The sequence below is a fragment of the Triticum dicoccoides genome, chromosome 4B, assembly GCF_002162155.2.
Source record: "Triticum dicoccoides isolate Atlit2015 ecotype Zavitan chromosome 4B, WEW_v2.0, whole genome shotgun sequence".
NCBI lineage: Eukaryota > Viridiplantae > Streptophyta > Magnoliopsida > Poales > Poaceae > Triticum > Triticum dicoccoides.
In genome coordinates this window covers 474,088,357-474,100,874 of record NC_041387.1, presented here as the reverse complement: position 1 = coordinate 474,100,874, position 12,518 = coordinate 474,088,357, and the positions used below count along the sequence as shown (strand labels likewise).

Below are 12,518 nucleotides of genomic sequence, written 5' to 3'. Positions count from 1 at the left end.
ACACATGCACACACTTTTAAGTCGGCGGGCTAGAGAGGCATCTCACCAAGATTGATCGTAAAACAGACCAAGAATAAACCACCTTGGTCGTACAACCTCTCTCTTGTTGCTGGTCAAAGTGATGGTCGTCCATGCGACCCCAGATAGGCTAGCTCGCCAAGAATCACGCAAGTAGCTAGTACCCGAAGACAACCACTGCATGTGTGTGGCCCAAACATATGTATGTATCAGGTGTGTTTTGTAGTACACAATGGAACAACTTTGATGTGGCACCGTGATTTCCAAGCAAAAAAATAACCCCCTCCTTAGTCAAATTAACCACTCTCGTTGTCAGGAAAAAAGTAGTGATGGACCAAGCGGGCCCACAAATGGAAAGCATCGATATCGCTGATAGCCGCTTTAGTGGGTGCGAGCGGACAACCACCATCGCTTTGCAAGTGGGCCAAACATATGTCGAATATAATACCTAAAATGCACAACTTTGATGTGCCACACATGCCTCAAAAACCATAAACCATGCACCCACACACAGCGAGGTTCATGAAGCGTACTACATACGATGGTCCCCTTCCCCCTCTTCGACGCATACTATATGCTCCTACCATAAAAGAATCCTCATCGATGGTGAAATTAATTAACCTCTCCCGATGTAGGTCAAAGTGATGCACATGCATCAGCGATGGCCTCGTGAGCCCACAGATGGAAGAGTCACACGTGAGTGTCCTAGCTAGGATAACCACCGCCTGCATGCATGTGGCGCAAAGAGGTGTTGTGTGATGTTTGAATAGCCATTTTCACAATTTTGATGTGGCACGTGCCTCAGAAACTGAAAAGTCCCGACACTGAGTGAGGTATACTTGTTCACATATGTGTACGTATAGTGTATATATATATATATATATATATATATATATATATATATTAGTCCCCTCCCACCTCTTCGACGCGTACTATATACCACCATAAAACAAACAAAAAAGATTCTACCTTGCTGGTCAAATTAACCTCACTACCGGCTGTTTGTCAAAGTGATGGACGACGACCTCGCGGGCCCACAGAAAGCGTCATAAGTGAGTATCGAGTGTCGTGTAGGACAAACATCGATTGCATGTGGCCAAACACATGTATGTATGAAAGGGTTGTGTAATGTTTTAAATTATGAATTCACAACTCTGATGTGGCACCGGCCTGCCTAACAAAACGGTCGACCCACACAGTGGCTCACAACTTGTAGTGTACTGCGAGCCACTCGCCACCCCCAGACGCACACACCCACACACACACCGCGAATCCACCACAACTACGATGCATGTTAAATTAATTATCCCGCGGTGAACATATATATATTACCAAAGGAGGGACATTTTAATTTCAAAAAAAATAGATATCATTAAGACGTTTTAGTACATTAATTAATTGATTTTCTATGGGTATAATGTGCAAAAATCAAATTCGAGCTACATGCACATGTGACAGTGCACCTAAATGGATTGCAAAAACACATGTGTCTCACTGGGTGCATGTTTACTCCCCGTGCAACAAATTTCAAACAATGAGAATCTTGATTTTTAAATTCTAGTACATCAAAAACTTATTTGAAGTTCATGAAACTTATCATGTTGTCATATGGACACCAATACAAAGTTGCATTGTACTTTTTTTGGTCAAAATTGAGACCAGTTTTGATGAAATCTTTATCTAATTACAAACATGAGATTATTAATAATTGAGAACCAATATACCAAATGAACTATTTATTCGAACCGTGATCGTTAGACCAACAATGAATACGTGCCATGCTTCGGTTAAGCAAAAAATAAAGCGGCATCATCAATCATCCAAATAAAAAACAATATATGTGCCGCCACGCGACCCGTCTACCGTGCGAGCAGGCGTGAGTTGATGGGACGCATGCGAGCAGTCCGCCGTGCAAAATTAATTTGAGCTCTCTATTGCTCAACTCTACTTGACCACTAGACTGCGGGTGATAAGGAGATGCGATTCTATGATTGACATCATACTTAGCAAGCATCTTACGGAAAGTACCATGAATAAAGTGTGAACCACCATCAGTCATAAGATATCTGGGGACTCCAAACCTCGGAAAAATAACTTCTTTAAGCATTTTAATAGAAGTGTTATGATCAGCACTACTAGTTGGAATAGCTTCTACCCACTTAGTAACGTAATCAGCAGCAACTAAAATATGTGTATAACCATTAGAGGCAGGAAAAGGTCCCATATAATCAAAGCCCCAAACATCAAACGGTTCAATAACAAGAGAATAATTCATAGGCATTTCTTGACGTCTACTAATGTTACCTATTCTTTCACTTTTTTTGACACTTAAGACAGTAGGAGAGGCTCATACTGTATGTATTAAGATAGTATCAAAAAGGTGTTACAAAGTTATAACCTTACATCCATCACCATGGGGTAAAATAAAAGTAAGGAGGGTGTGAAGGTTTAGAGTAAGGAAAACTAAAGGAGAAGCTATAGGGTTTGAATGACAGAGGTGAGGAAGGGTTTGTATTTTTCTCCCACCCTATAACAAAGCAGGGAGAGGTCTTATTTCAGCCTAATCATCCAGGATTGTTTTGAAGGGATGATCCCTCTGAAGTGTTTATTATTTCTTTCCTTCCAGATGCTCCAAGCAGCTTGCAAAAAGATATCCATGAACATGGGTTTGTTCCACATAGTTTTAGCCTCCTCTATGCAATGGAGCCTTGATCCTTGCGTGAGCCAGCTTATGTTGAGGTGTGTCCAGCAATCTCGGCTAAATGGGCAAGTAAAGAATAGATGTTCCAAGGTTTCCTCTGGGGGGGAGGCACACAGGAGGCAAGTATAGTTGTCTCCAACGTTATAGTGCCTTCTTTTGAGCATGTTCCTTTTGTTGAGTCTATCAGAAAGGAGAAGCCATCCAAACACCTTGATTTTCATAGTAACTTTGGATTTCCAAATCCATTTGTAGGACTGGTGAGCATCAAGATTTCTGAAGTAGTATGAGTAGTATTGCTTGGCTGTATATTATCCTTTACCCCATGTACATCTCCACTTGTCATCACCTTGATTGAGAGTAGTTGGGGTCAACATCTGTTGCATTGTCAACAGTTCCTCATGTGCCTGTTCGGATAAAGGGAGGTGGAATGTCGTACCCAGCGTCTCGGCCGTTAGGAATTCTTGGACGGTTATGTCCTCATTTCTGGTGAATGGGAATGCTCTAGGGAATCTATCAGCTAGAATGTCATCTCTCCATAAGTCCTTCCATAGCAAAGTGTTGTTTCCATCCTGAATTGTGGTCTTGGTTATACCTCTGTAGATAGGCATGAGTTTGGTTATATCTTTCCACCAGAATGAGCCACAGGCGTCTGATGCATGTGGAATTTTTTTTGTGTAATAGGTGTTCCAGACAAGTTCCACCCAAGGCAAGTCCCAATGATTGTAGAACTTATGTAGATATTTCAGAAGCAGGGCATCACTTTGTGTTCTAAGGTCCAGGATACCCATCCCTCCACAATTCTTGGGTTTACAAATCAAGTCCCAAGCTGCCAGAGAGTTGCATGATTCACCTTGTTCAGTTCTTTTGGTCCATAGGCATTTCCTTCTGATTTTGTCAAGTAGCTCAAGAATGCTTGCAGGCAGTTTAAGTGTGCAAAGAGCAAAGATAACCAACAATGTAATCACCGAGTTAACCAGAGATAATTTTGCTCCATAAGAAATCATGTTGAGGGCAGATGTAAGACGTCTTTCCACTTTACATACCATTGGCATTAAATCATGTACTGAGGGTCGTGTTGATCCCAATGGTAGACCCAGGTATGTGAACGGCATTTTACCAATGATGCAACCGAAGATTTGAGCTATGTTTTCACTTTGGGTGTCGTCACAGTTGATTGGGATCAAAGTAGACTTGTGAAAGTTGATCTTCCGACCAATTGAGGTTGCATAGTCCGACAAGATTTGCTTGATCGTTCCAGCCTGTGTTTCCCAGGCCGGGATCATAATTATTGTATCGTCGGCATACTGTATAACAGGATAGTCTTTTTGAGTGGCGCAGGGGAAGGGTAGCTGAATTGTCCCTTGGATGAAAGCATCGTTAATGACAGCTTGAAGTAAATCGGCTGCGAGCACAAAGATTAGTGGCGATAATGGATCTCCTTGGCGCACACCACTTTTGCAATGAAACTAACGACCTGGCACTCCGTTAAGCAGAACCGAAGATTTCCCAGAGGACAAAATGTCCTTGATCCAATCTAGCCACTTAGTGTTGAATCCCATGTGTTGCATTATGTCTAACATTGCATCATGTTCAATTGTGTCAAATGCTTTTGCGAAGTCAAGATTAAGAAGGCCAATTGGTTTTTTTGAGGATTGACATTGATATATATACTCAAACGACCAAGCCAAACAATCTTGGATCGATCGTCATTTCAAAAACCCGTATTGATTTCGGTGCACAATCTTTAGTATGAGTCTTTGTAAGCGGTTGGCAAGAAGCTTGGTGATTATCTTCAGACAACAGTTAAGTAAAGTAATGGGTCTGAAGTCATTTACTGAGGTGGGCGCATTGATTTTTGGAATCAATGTGATAAATCCCTCATTGATGCTCTCAAGGTTTAGGTTGCCCTCATGAAATTGGTTGCACAATTTATAAAAGTCCACTTTGATCACGTGCCAACAGGTTTTAAGAAAATGTCCAATGAAACCATCTGGACCTGGCGCTCTTTCAGCAGGCATGTATTTTATTACATCATCAATTTCCTAGTGTGTGAATGGTACGGTAAGTTGATCGAGGTCCTCGACTCTTTTAATGATTCTGGCCAGATCAAATTTCATCTCATGTTTTGCCGAAGAGACAAGGCATTTTTTGAAAGTTTGAAAGATGACTGCTTCTTTCCCTGCATGATCTTCAACACACATGCCATCATCCGTGATGAGTGAAGCAATATTATTTCTTCTAAATCTTTCCGAAGCCATAGCTTGGAAAAAATTTGGCAGTTCATCACCAAACTTGACCCAACGTATAGTGCATCGACGTCTCCAGTACTCTTTCTGGTAAGCCAGGAGCCTCAGAATATGATTTTTAAGTATGCGCCGAAAATTGGTCTCTGGTATGGTGAGGTGTCGTTTGTTTTCAAGTTCATCAATTTCAAAGAGCGCCCTGTTTGAGTTTTCAATAGCAATTGAGAGTTTGGAAATACCTTTGCTCCAGGACTTAAGCTCATGCCTCAGAAACATAAATTTCCGAGCTATTCTTTGACATTCATCACAAGATAAGACAAACTTACGAGCATCTTTGAAGAGAGTAGGCCAATAAAAACCAGATTGTAGTACCTTGTGTGCAGTTCTATCTCCAGCGTGGTGTCCTCCATAAGATTCAGAGTGACACTTGCATAGGATTTGTTCCTGTTCATGCTTAGGCACACAACGTCTAATAATACCATCTACTCCTTCTTTATAAAGCTGTGGATCATCCCAGAAGTAATGTCGTAAATCATAAAAGAACTTTTTCTTTTGCTGGTATGTGAAACTAGGCGGTATATATTTAGCAACAATGTAATTAGCATAATCAGCATACCAAGGAGCAGTACGAGAAGCATTGACAACTGCTAATTGTTCATCAAGAAAATTATCATTAATAGGCAGTGGGTCATCAAGAACATTCTCTAACCTAGACAAGTTGTCTGCAATGGGGTTCTCAGCCCCTTTCTATCAATAATATGCAAGTCAAATTCTTGGAGCAAGAGAACCCATCTAATGAGTCTAGGCTTAGCATATTTCTTTTCCATAACATATTTAATAGTAGCATGATCAGTGTGAATAGTGACTTTGGAATCAACAATATAAGGTCTAAACTTATCACATGCAAATACAACTGCTAAGAACTCTTTTTCAGTAGTAGCATAGTTTCTCTGGGCAGAATCAAGAGTCTTACTAGCATACTAGATAACATTCAATTTCTTATCGACTCTTTGCCCTAAAACAGCACCTACAGCATAATCACTAGCATTGCACATAATTTCAAAAGGTAAATTCCAATCAAGTGGCTGAACAATAGGTGATGTGTTCAAAGCTTTCTTAAGTGTTTCAAATGCTTCTACACAATCATCATCAAAGACAAAAGGAATATCTTTTTACAATAAATTAGTCAGAGGCCTAGAGATTTTAGAAAAGTCCTTAATGAACCTCCTATAAAAACCGACATGACCAAGGAAACTTCTTATACCTTTTATGTCCTTGGGACATGGCATCTTTTCAATAGCATCAACTTTGGCTTTATCAACTTCAATACCTCTCTTGGAGATCTTGTGCCCCAAGACAATGCCTTCATTAACCACAAAGTGACACTTTTCCCAATTCAAGACGAGACTAGTGTCTTCACATCTCTGCAAAACTCGATCAAGGTTGCTCAAACAATCATCAAAAGAGGATCCGTAGACAGAGAAGTCATCCATGAATACCTCACAAATCTTTTCACAAAAATCAGAGAATATAGCCATCATGCATCTTTGAAAGGTAGCATGTGCATTACATAAACCAAAAGGCATACGTCTATAAGCAAAAGTACCAAAAGGGCAAGTAAAAGTAGTTTTAGATTGATCCTGCGCGGACATAGGTATTTGAGAGAAGCCAGAATAACCATCTAGAAAGCAAAAATGTGTGTGTTTGGATAACCTTTATATCATTTGATCAATAAAAGGTAAAGGGTAATGATCTTTCTTAGTAGCTTTATTTAACTTACGAAAATCAATTACCATCCTATAGCATGTACTAATTCTCTGCGGGATCAATTCATCTTTATCATTAGGAACAACGGTAATACCTCCCTTTTTAGGGACACAATGGACAGGGCTTACCCATTCACTATCAGCAATGAGATAAATAATACCTGCCTCAAGGAGTTTTAGAATCTCCTTTCTTACCACTTCCTTCATTATGGGGTTTAATCGTCTTTGAGGATCTCTAACTGGTTTGGCGTCTTTCTCCACTGAAATTTTGTGTTGACATAATGTGGGACTAATGCCCTTAAGATCATCCAGAGTATATCCAATAGCAGCTCGGTGCTTCTTCAGAGTTTTCAATAATCTTTCTTCTTCTTTCTCTGAAAGGTTAGCACTAATAATAACAAGATATATTTCTTTTTCATCAAGATAAGCATACTTGAGATTATCAGGTAAGGGTTTGAGTTCGAACACGGGATCACCCTTGGGTGGAGGGGGATCCCCAAGAATTTCAACGGGAAGGTTATGTTTTAGAATAGGTTCTTGTTTAAGGAACACTTCGTCTATCTCTTCCCTTTCCTTCATAAACATATCATTTTCATGGTCTAACAAATATTGTTCTAACGGATCAGTTGGGGGAACAGCAATGGAAGCAAGACCAATAATTTCATCCTTACTAGGTGGTTCCCTTTCACGAGGTTGTCTACTAAACTTAGCGAAATTAAACTCATGAGACATACCATCTATGCCAACAGTGATAATATTATTTTCACAATTAATCTTAGCACTAGCAGTATTCAAGAAAGGTCTACCAAAAATAATGGGACAAAAATTATCTTGTGGGGAAGCAAGAACAAGGAAATCAGCAGGGTATTTAATCTTTCCACACAAGACTTCAACATCTCTAACAATCCCAATAGGTTTGATCGTGTCCCTATTAGCAAGCTTAATAGTAACATCAATGTCTTCTAATTCAACAGGTGCAATATCGTGCATAATTTCTTTATAAAGATCCTAAGGTATCACATTAGCACTAGCACCCATATCACATAAGCCATGATAACAATGATCTCCTATTTTAACAGAAATAACAGGCATCCCTACAACAGGTCTCTGGGTCTTAGTATCGGGTCTAGCAATATTAGCAGTTTCACCCACGAAAGAGATAACATGCCCATCTAAGTCTTCATCCAAGAGATATTTAATCATAGCAATACCAGGTTCAAAATTAAATTGCTCAGGAGGTGTATAGGTCCTAGTATTACTCTTACAAACAACAGTCGAAGCTTTAACATGATCTTTTATCCTAACAGGAAAAGTAGGTTTTTCAACATAAGCAGTAGGAATAATAGGATCATTATATGTAATAGTCTTTTCTTCGACTGTAATAGGTGCAACTACTTTCACTTCAACAGGAGGATTATATTTAAACCACTTATCTTTAGGGAGATCAACGTGAGTAGCAAAAGTTTCACAAAAAGTAGCTACTATTTCAGAGTCAAGTCCATACTTAGAGCTAAATCCACGGAAAGCATCGGTATCCATAAAAGATTTAACACAATCGAACTTAGGTGTCATACCTGACTCCTTACCATCGTCAGAACCCCAATCTTCAGAGTTGCGTTTAATTCTTTCCAATACGTCCCATTTGAAATCAATAGTCTTCAGCATATAGGAACCAGCACAGGAAGTATCGAGCAGGTTGCGATTATCAAGAGAAAGTTGAGCATAAAAATTCTGAATAATCATTTCCTGAGAGAGCTCATGATTGGGGCATGAATATAACATGGATTTAATCCTCCCCCAAGCTTGAGCGATGCTTTCTCCTTCGCGAGGCCAGAAATTATATATGTAATTACGATCACGATGAACAAGATGCATAGTGTAGAACTTCTGGTGAAATTCCAACTTCAGTCGCTTATAATTCCAAAATCTTGTATCATCACATAGCCTATACCATGTCATTGCATCTCCCTTCAAAGATAAAGGGAAGACCTTCCTTTTAACAGCATCATCGGGGATACCTGCAAGCTTAAATAAGCCACAAACTTCATCCACAAAGATAAGGTGTAAATCGGGATGCAAAGTTCCGTCTCCTGCAAAAGGATTAGCTAGCAGTTTTTCTATCATACCCGAAGGAATCTCAAAGTGAATATTTTCATAAGGTTCAGTAGCTTGAGGAGCCTCTCTTTGGTCTGCTGGTTGTGGGTGAATATACCCCAAACAAGCCCCTCAAAGGATTAGTTTCCATAGTAACAAGTAACAGAAAATTTCAGCACACTATATAAATGTTTCCTTACCAAGTTCCACTCACCAAAAGCGCTACACTCCCCGGCAACGGCGCCAGAAAAGAGTCTTGATGACCCACAAGTGTAGGGGATCTATCGTAGTCCTTTCGATAAGTAAGAGTGTCGAACCCAACGAGGAGCAGAAGGAAATGGTAAGCGGTTTTCAGTAAGGTTTTCTCTGCAAGCACTGAAATAGTAGGTGATAGATAGTTTTGTGATAGGACAAATAGTAACGAGGAAAAAGTAAATAAAGTAAATAAAGTGCAGCAAGGTGGCCCAATCCTTTATGTAGCAAAGTATAAGCCTGGACAAATTCTAATAATGAGGACAGAGCTCCCGAGGACATATTGGGAATTATCGTCAAGCTAGTTTTCATGAGGTTCATATGATTCGCGTTCGGTACTTTGATAATTTGAAATGTGGGTGGACCGACACTTGGGTACTTCCCTAACTTGGACAAGCATCCCACTTATGATTAACCCCTATTGCAAGCATCCGCAACTACAGAAAGGAGTATTAAGGTAAACCTAACCACAGCATTAGACATATGGGTCCATATCAACCCCTAACGAAGCAACGCATAAACTAGGGTTTAAGCTTCTGTCACTCTAGCAACCCATCATCTACTTATTACTTCCCTATGCCTTCTCTAGGCCCAAATAGTGGTGAAGTGTCATGTAGTCAACGTTCACATGACACCACTAGAGAAAACACAACATACATCTCATCAAAATATCGAACGAATACCAAATTCACATGACTACTAATAGCAAGACTTCACCCATGTCCTCGGGAACAAACATAACTACTCACAAAGCATATTCATGTTCATAATCAGAGGAGTAATAATAGCCATAAAGGATCTGAACATATGATCTTCCACCAAGTAAACCAATTAGCATCAACTACAAGGAGTAATCAACACTACTAGCAACCACAGGTACCAATTTGTGGTTTTGATACAAGATTGGATACAAGAGATGAACTAGGGTTTTGAGAGGAGATGGTGCTGGTGAAGATGTTGATGGAGATTGACCCCCTCCTGATGAGAGGATCATTGGTGACGATGTTGGTGATGATTTCCTCCTCCCGGAGGCAAGTGTCCCCGGCAGAACAGCTCCGCCAGAACCCTAGATTGATTCCACCAAGGTTCTGCCTCGTGGGGTGGAGTTTCGTCCCGTAAGCTTGCCCACGATTTTTTCCAGGGTAAAAGTGATGATATAGCAGAAGATGGACGCCAGAGGCCCACCAGGGGGCCCAGGAGATAGGGTAGCGCGCCCTATAGGGGGGGCGCGCCCCCTGTCTCTTGGACAGGGTGTGGTCCCCCTGGCCTATTTCTTTCGCTCATAAATTCTTAATAAATCGAAGAAGTTGTTTCGTGGAGTTTCAAGACTTTTGGAGTTGTGCAGAATAGGTTTCCAACGTTTGCTCCTTTTCGAGCCAGAATTCCAGCTGCCGGCATTCCCCCTCTTCATGGTAAACCTTGTAAAATAAGAGAGAATAGCCCTAAATATTGAGATATAAAGTATAATGACAGCCCATAATGCAATAAATATTGATATAAAAGCATGATGCAAAATAGACGTATCAACTCCCCCAAGCTTAGACCTTGCTTGTCCTCAAGCGGAAACCAAAATCAAAAAATATGTCCCATGTTTAGAGATAGAGGTGTCGATAAAAATAAAATACGGACATGAGGGCATCATGATCATTCTAATAACAGCAACATATATAGATTTTGTCATATGATTTCTTATGCTCAAGTAATAAGCAATTCACAATGTCAAGTATGGTTCATAAACTTCATTGGGAACTAACAAACTATAATCTCAGTCATTGAAGCAATTGCAATTTATCGTAACATCAGAAAGAGTCAATAATAGAGCTTTTCAACAAGTTCAGATGCTCAACTATCTCGTAGTCTCCCATAATTGCTAACACTCATGCAATACTTGTGGTTATAGAGTTTCAGCCGGACATTGATAAAGATAGGGGCTTATTGTGTTGCCTCCCAATGTATTCACCTTTAGGTGATGTCAACAATAATAGCCTATGCCAACTTACATCCAATTGGATATATGTATCATGATCTTTCAAACACGAGGAGCTTGCCAAAGGATAAAATGAAAAAGTGGAAAGGTGAGGATCACCTTGAGTCAAGCATAAAGCAAAAACATAAAATAAAAGATAGGCCCTTCGCAGAGGGAAGCAGAGGTTGTCATGCGCATTTAGGGTTGATGCACGAAATCTTAATGCAAAAGAACGTCACTTTGTATTACCCCTTTTATGTGGACCTTTATTATGCAATCCATCGCTTTTATTACTTCCACAACAACTTCGTACAAAGCTTATTTTCTCTGCACTAATAAGTCATACATATTTAGAGAGCAATTTTTATTGCTTGCACCGATGACAACTTACTTGAAGGATCTTACTCAATCCATAGGTAGATATGGTGGACTCTCATGGCAAAAATGGGTTTGAGGATATTTGGAAGCACAAGTAGTATCTCTACTAGGTGCAAGGAATTTTGGCTAGCAAGAGGGGGAAAGGCAAGCTCAACATGTTTGAAGGTCAATGACAATATACTTTAACTGAGATGTCGGAAAACATAAACCATTACGTTGTCTTCCTTGTCCAACATCAAATCTTTTAGCATGTCATACTTAATGAGTGCTTCAAAATCATAAAAGATGTCCAAGATAATATATTTATATGTGAACCCCCTTTCCTTATCACTTCCTATTAATTGCAACGATGACCAAGGCTACGTTCATCAACTCTCAACAATTTTTATGCCTCATACTTTCTATGTGTGAAGTTATCACTATCCATAAGATCAATATGAACTCTTTTGTTCTTTCTACTTTCTCAAGATCATAGAAACATAGCAAAGCCCTTGACTCAACACTAATCTTTATTATAGATAGCACACGGCCTCGCTTACATAAAGAGATCACAATGCAAAACTCAAAACTACTCGATATCAAAACTTCAATCTACTAGATCAAGATACTACTAAAAGGATCGAACTAAATAAAGCGGTAAACATAGGAGTGTGATGGTGATAGATATCGGGGCACCTCCCCCAAGCTTGGCGATTGCCAAGGGGAGTGCCCATACCCATGTAATTATTTCTCCTTCTTCATGGTTGGTATTATGATCTTCTTGGCGATGATCCCCTTCAGGATACAGTTCTCCTCCTCGAGCTTATTGACATGTCGTTTGAGGTCCAAAATTTCTTTACGGAGCTTGCCGGTAACGGCCAAGGCTCCTTTTACCCAAGGATGTTGCATAGCTTCTGGAGAACTCGTGAAACTCCTTTTCATATTTTCATAAGAAAGAAATCTAGAGTTGGAAGGGATGACCGAAGCAGGGACAACCAGGCTAGGTAGTTCCCCTATAGTGAATTCTGCTTGGAGACGATAGGTAACTTCTTGATCTTCCTCCATGGCATCTATCCTTTTCAAATCAGCCTCCATCTCATCCTCCGTTAATGGTCCAAAGT

General features: G+C 40.0%; 1 pseudogene; it reads right to left on the bottom strand.

Annotated features, from left to right (window-relative positions):
- Positions 1-2,493: 2,493 nt before the first annotated feature.
- On the bottom strand, positions 2,494-5,225 carry LOC119292744 (annotated as a pseudogene).
- Between the last annotated feature and the right edge of the window lie 7,293 nt (positions 5,226-12,518).